The sequence below is a fragment of the Haplochromis burtoni genome, unplaced genomic scaffold (assembly GCF_018398535.1).
Source record: "Haplochromis burtoni strain Fernald_Lab_line unplaced genomic scaffold, NCSU_Asbu1 Contig_112, whole genome shotgun sequence".
NCBI lineage: Eukaryota > Metazoa > Chordata > Actinopteri > Cichliformes > Cichlidae > Haplochromis > Haplochromis burtoni.
The window spans coordinates 1,234,436-1,240,173 of record NW_024582473.1 but is presented as its reverse complement, the minus strand read 5'-3'; positions in this window follow the sequence as shown (position 1 = coordinate 1,240,173).

Genomic DNA, 5,738 nt, shown 5'->3' with positions numbered 1-5,738 from the left:
ACTTTGTTTGTCCTACGTCCCCGTAGACAGAAATATGATTGTAACCCATGTGAAGTCAGGAAAGTGTTTACTGAGATTACAGAGAAAGAAAACCATTTCTTCATAGACTTCTAAATAACTGCCCATGGCAACTGTTTTCAGTGTAAAACATCTGATGATATGAATTGACTGGACTGATGAGCTGTGGAAACACAGTAGCCAGCTGGTGATGGTGTTTGCTAAGGTGATAATGTCAGATGCTGTGTTTTCACTGTATTCCATTTTCCACAAATGGTCAAAATGATCCATAACTCAAGATTTTAGTATTTAAATCACATGTGTGACAATCCACAGCCTTTAATCACACCCTACGTCTCAGTTGGAAAGAGCCACTCCTGCACTCTGTCGTTTGTCAATGTCAGCCGTCATCTTGGGACCTTCTAAAAGCCAAAACATCAACTGAAATAGGAATCCCCTTATTTACACCCCTTTACCTAGTTTTAATGCTTATACTATTTAGCATTAATGCTGTTCACTTCTTTGTTTATAGTCTCACTTGCCCTTCTGGTGATACAGAGAGAAAGTCTTTTCCTTGTCTTTCAGAAATAAACCATCTTCTTACTTGGAGACAGAAATAAGGATTAAAAGAATACATCCGTCTCAGACAGTTTCTCCTGTCCAGTTTGAGAATATCAGGAGAAACACAGAAAAGCAGAAGGTAAAATACAACACTGTCAGTCTCCTTGTCTTTTTGGCTTTGCGTGCCATAAGAAAGTCTCTACACATTGAATGAGCATGAGGTAATAAGAATGACAAGGTCCTAAGCTAAGGTCAGAGGTCGCTGTAGTAGTGTCAAGGCGAGTGGAGGTCAGCCCGTCTGAGGAGACCCCATAAATCTTACAGGGCTGGTATGCAAACAACTTTAATCACTGAACACGAGACCTGTTTGTTGGATCAACGGGTTCAACAGCAGACTTCAGAGTAAAGCCAATATTTATGAATTAACATGTTTGCTTTGCATGATGGTTGAACACAAAAGGCTCTGCAGGTAAATCTAAAACCAATGATTTGGCTTTGTTGTCTCTGTGTGGATTTATAAATAAGACACATTTACTTCTTCTCTCACGTTTTAGTTATGAATGCTTGAGCTGCTTGGCATAACTAGTGATGCCGTCATTCCCGTTTTTACTCGTTCAAAAGGAAGAGGTCAAACAATTGTCAGTATATCCACCGGGGATGATCACATTTCACGAGAGATAATTTTTTCTGCATTTTGTGAAGCGTTGCAATAAGACACTCGTTGTTTTTTGTTTAATTTACAGTAAGGAACAGCTCTCAGATTACAGTAGGTGTAGTGTGAAATATCAGTTTAATGCTGGCAAATTTAGCTGCCAGTACTTTACTGTAATTCGACAGCGTGTCATGACATAGACATCCCCGGCTCCTCCACATTTAGAAAACTCATACCTTTGTGCTTACCTAATATGCAGCGTATGTGCCCGTAATAAGGCCTAGACTTCTTCTTTCAAGTATAAGCTATTTGGTCCCGTGGCTCAATTACCCTTGGGACACCTGTGACTGAAAACTAACCCAGACGTCTAAATGACAGAGCTGCACTGAGTGAGACAGGGAAGGGATGAATTAGGATTATTCAGATTTTGTAAAGATAAAAAAAACCGATATTGCTTTTTGTCTAATATAGTTTAAAACATTTACCTTCTGAATGCTGCAAAACTGTTACCAAAGCTTATGGGAGGTATGCCTGAGAGCCAAGAGAAGCAATAAATAAGGTTAAGGAAATACATAGTACAGTTACATGTTCCAATCAGAGTCTGACGCTTTACAAAGAGAGAAATGATCATTTTGATTGTGATAAGAGTATTTTTTTTTTTTAAATGTCTTCGTACAGTACAAAGGGAACAACAAGCATCCAGCAAGTAATGCAACTTTTAGACATCATTAAACAATGCAACAATAAATGGAACTGGGCTATTTGGTTTAAACTAATAGGACAACTCAAAAAATATATATTATACATATTTTTATATTATAATATAGTTTAAAAGATAAACTAATGTAAAAGAAGAGAAATGTGTAGTGTGTTCATTCTTGTGTTACAGCAGTTGAAAAGCTCAAGAGAAATTGTTTTACTCAAAACAAAAGTGCATATTTAAGAAGTAAAAATACAATAAAGGAGCTCTTATTAAAAAGCCAAATATTCCAAGTAAAACAACTGTAAAGTAAACAATACTAAAAAAAATATTAAATGTATTAAACAAAACAAGCACAGCAAATATCAGACAACATTGTAGTGGTTCAGTATTAACACCGTAAAGTGGAAACAATGAAAAACTAATCAAGCTACAAATTGACCCGTTTACTTATAAGTGTCAAAAAGTGGACCAGGGAATAAAAACTTGCATCTTTGAGGTGTTTGTCTTTTTCTTGCCACACTTCTGTTCAGTTTGTGAAAACAGCTCTATCGTGTGTTTCTTCATATTTCTTCATGTAAACCCTGAGTGTCTGGATGATACTGAGACCGTGAACTCTGTGAGGGACGAGGTGTCCTTTTCCATCCATCCATCCATTCGCTTCCGCTTATCCTTTTCAGGGTCGCGGGGTGCAAGAGGCAGGGTACACCCTGGACAGGTCGCCAGTCTGTCGCAGGGCGTCCTTTTCCTTTAATAGGAAATAAATAAATAAAATGAATGTTTATTCATGTTGGTATGCTGGATGATACAATAGTTCAACAACAGTGCAAAAATTCCGTATTCATTCAGTGTTATTAATATTGCACCAACCTACTATGGCAGTCACCTCGAGGCACAGCTGACATCCCATCTTTTTCTGTGACACTTGATCTTGATTAAGACAACGAAAGGTAACAGGCTCATCTTTTAAGCACTGTAACTAAAGTAACATCTGCATTTAGATCAATGGGAAATACATCAGTTTTGGCTGACAGAGAAATTTAATGAGTATGAAGCTCATAGGATACAAGCAACTCCTTTGATACTGGGAAATCAAGCTCCTGAGATTTGCCATTGCAGAACCACTTTTTAGTTGTTGTTTTTTTTCGTTTGTTTGTTTGTTTGTTTTTTAAAGAATGGTTAGGATTTGTTATGCTGTTGGGGGGGGGGCATTTTGCTGGCATGGTTCGGATGCACATGTCCCCTTAGAGGGAACAGGACCCTGCAAATCAATACACAGATTTTCTGAACTATTGCCTTTCTCCTGTAATGCAACATTTTTATAGTTTGGATGGTATATAAATGGTCAGTCACCAGTTCTTAACACTGATCACCTACAGGGTGTTACAGAGCACTCCGTAACACGTAATCAAAATGCTGAATAAGGGAAAATCTTTTAGAGGATCGAAGCAGCAGATTTATGGTTCACTGATGGTGTTATTGTACGCGATCACCAAGAAATCTGTATGAAAATGAAAATGATGTTTTGTTTTGTTTTTTAATAAAAATCGTCACTATTTAAATGTTTTTTAACTTAATAAAAAAGAAAAATGTGTAACTCTCCATGTATGCTTGCCAGTCATGGTGAAGACGGTGACGGCAGTGGCATCACCCAGCCATGCACCTCCTGAACTACTACTTACTCTTTGATTCAAGACGTTTCCTCTGACGTCAACTTGGTGCAAAAGCTCTTTTTTTGGGAGACAAACTCATTAAGATAATGTTAATTCTTGGGTAAGAAGTCGGCGTAACCAGGGCGACTCCCTATAAGTCAGTGAGGGTCATAAACCCATCCAAATGTTGCTGCTATTGTTGTGAGGCGCACGGGAGTCAGACAAAAAAGGTCACTTCAGATGTGAACTAATAGATCTGGATGGCTCACAGAAATAAAGAAAAAACAAAAGAGAAGCATGCTAAATTGAGAATGTGGAGAGAAGTTTGAACTGAAGCTTGGGAATGTGTAGTTTTGGACCCTGAAACAAGACCCTCTGTGTAGTCCCACTATCATCATCTTATTACAATAAGTAACTTCATAACACGATTCTGTGCCAGTTAGAAAAACTGCACTGTCACAGTCACATAGATAAAATGTCTCCAGGCGCAAAATCCCTGTGCATAAAAGTAGTTAATGGATTTGCAATATACCAACAATGCATTCATTCTGACAAAAGTTTGTGCGTGTAAAATAAGTGTGTGTGGGTATTTGGGGTCAAAAGCATTTATTTGCTCTCGTATGACAAAAGTGAAAGCCTGGAGTTCAGAGGCGGTGTTGTCATTCCTCTTCTGCCCCCTCCACGAGCTAGAGGTGTGACATCAACAGCAATAATGAAGGCAGCTCATCAATGGCAGGAGCCCGAGGATATAAAAAGGAACTTGGGGAGTCCTGGTCTAATCATAACTGATAGGAGCGGACCACCAAAGCAGGCTGACTCACTTTACAACACAGGTAAGTTCATCTTGGGCTATACTTGGGCTAAAACGGAGGCCCACTAAGGCTTGAATCTAATTGAAGTTATTAGTTGTGTAAGCTTTATTGTAATATATTTGCATTTTTATACATTAATACATTAATACAATTAATATATGTTGAGATAGAGGATGCAGTGGTTTCAAGATAGATTAAATTTAAAAATTAATTGACACTTTTAAGACTAAAGGTCATATATTCTTTTCATTTCAGGCAGTTTTAAAAAAAATATTGAAGTTTTATTCTTTTTGTATTTTTTGTTTTTAACAGGTAATCAAAATGGGAAAAACTGACTATAAGATTCTACTTATTTCACTCTGCCTTTTACACTTCTCCGTTCACTGTCAAGGACGACCACTAAGGTAATCCTCACAGATCATTTAAGATGATTTTTTTTCACCATAACAAGTTCATCACTATTAGATCCTAGCAATATCACATATCTGTGCACAGTAAAAGGACAGTGAGTGAGGTCCAGTTCATGCACAACCTCGGAGAGCACAAGCAGGTGCAGGAGCGCCGGGAGTGGCTGCAGATGAGACTCCGGGGTATCCACACGGCAGGAGCCCGGAACAGCAGTCGGGAGACGACGGGCCGGAGGAGGAGAAGGTGGCCGCTGCGTCTGGAGGAGATGGACGAGCTGAGCGATCTGACTTCTGATGAGATCCAGCACGCTTTGAACGTTTTGGACGAGCTCCTCAAGTCAGAATGAGTTTAGATTTTTTTTTTTTAAATTGTTATTATTATATGACCGCAGCAACATTTCCAGAACCTTCACGGTGCAAAACTTGAGGCTACTTTGTAGATTCTTGTTTCTTTTATAAGTGTTAGCCTGCCTTTACTGTCAGTGTGCATTTTTACTCTATTTATTTAGACTGATTTTATTTATTAAACTGATATTTATGAATTTTTTTTGGATTAGGCAAAGCTTCCCTGTTGTGCGTGCACTTTTATATGACAGGTGGTGTGTAGGCCACTCATAAAAACGACTTCTACATCTTGAAGGAGATAAAACTTTGGACCAAATGTGTCGTGTTTTTAATTTCATATATTTTTACATGTATAAATTAATTTATATGATTGCATTGCAGGTTTGCGCGCTGTTTACTTTACTTTTGACCCCAAAGCCAAAATAAATAAGTAGGCTGCAATGCACTTCAAAAATATAAAAAATAAAGTTTAAATGACTTTAGTAAGAAGTATGACACTAATGAAGTGGAATAAACGGAATAAAATATTTAAATGTCATGTCATTGTTGTAATTCTTATTATGTGCAGTGCGCGCCTGTGTCAGCACGCTGAACTGTTTTCTCGCGATATTC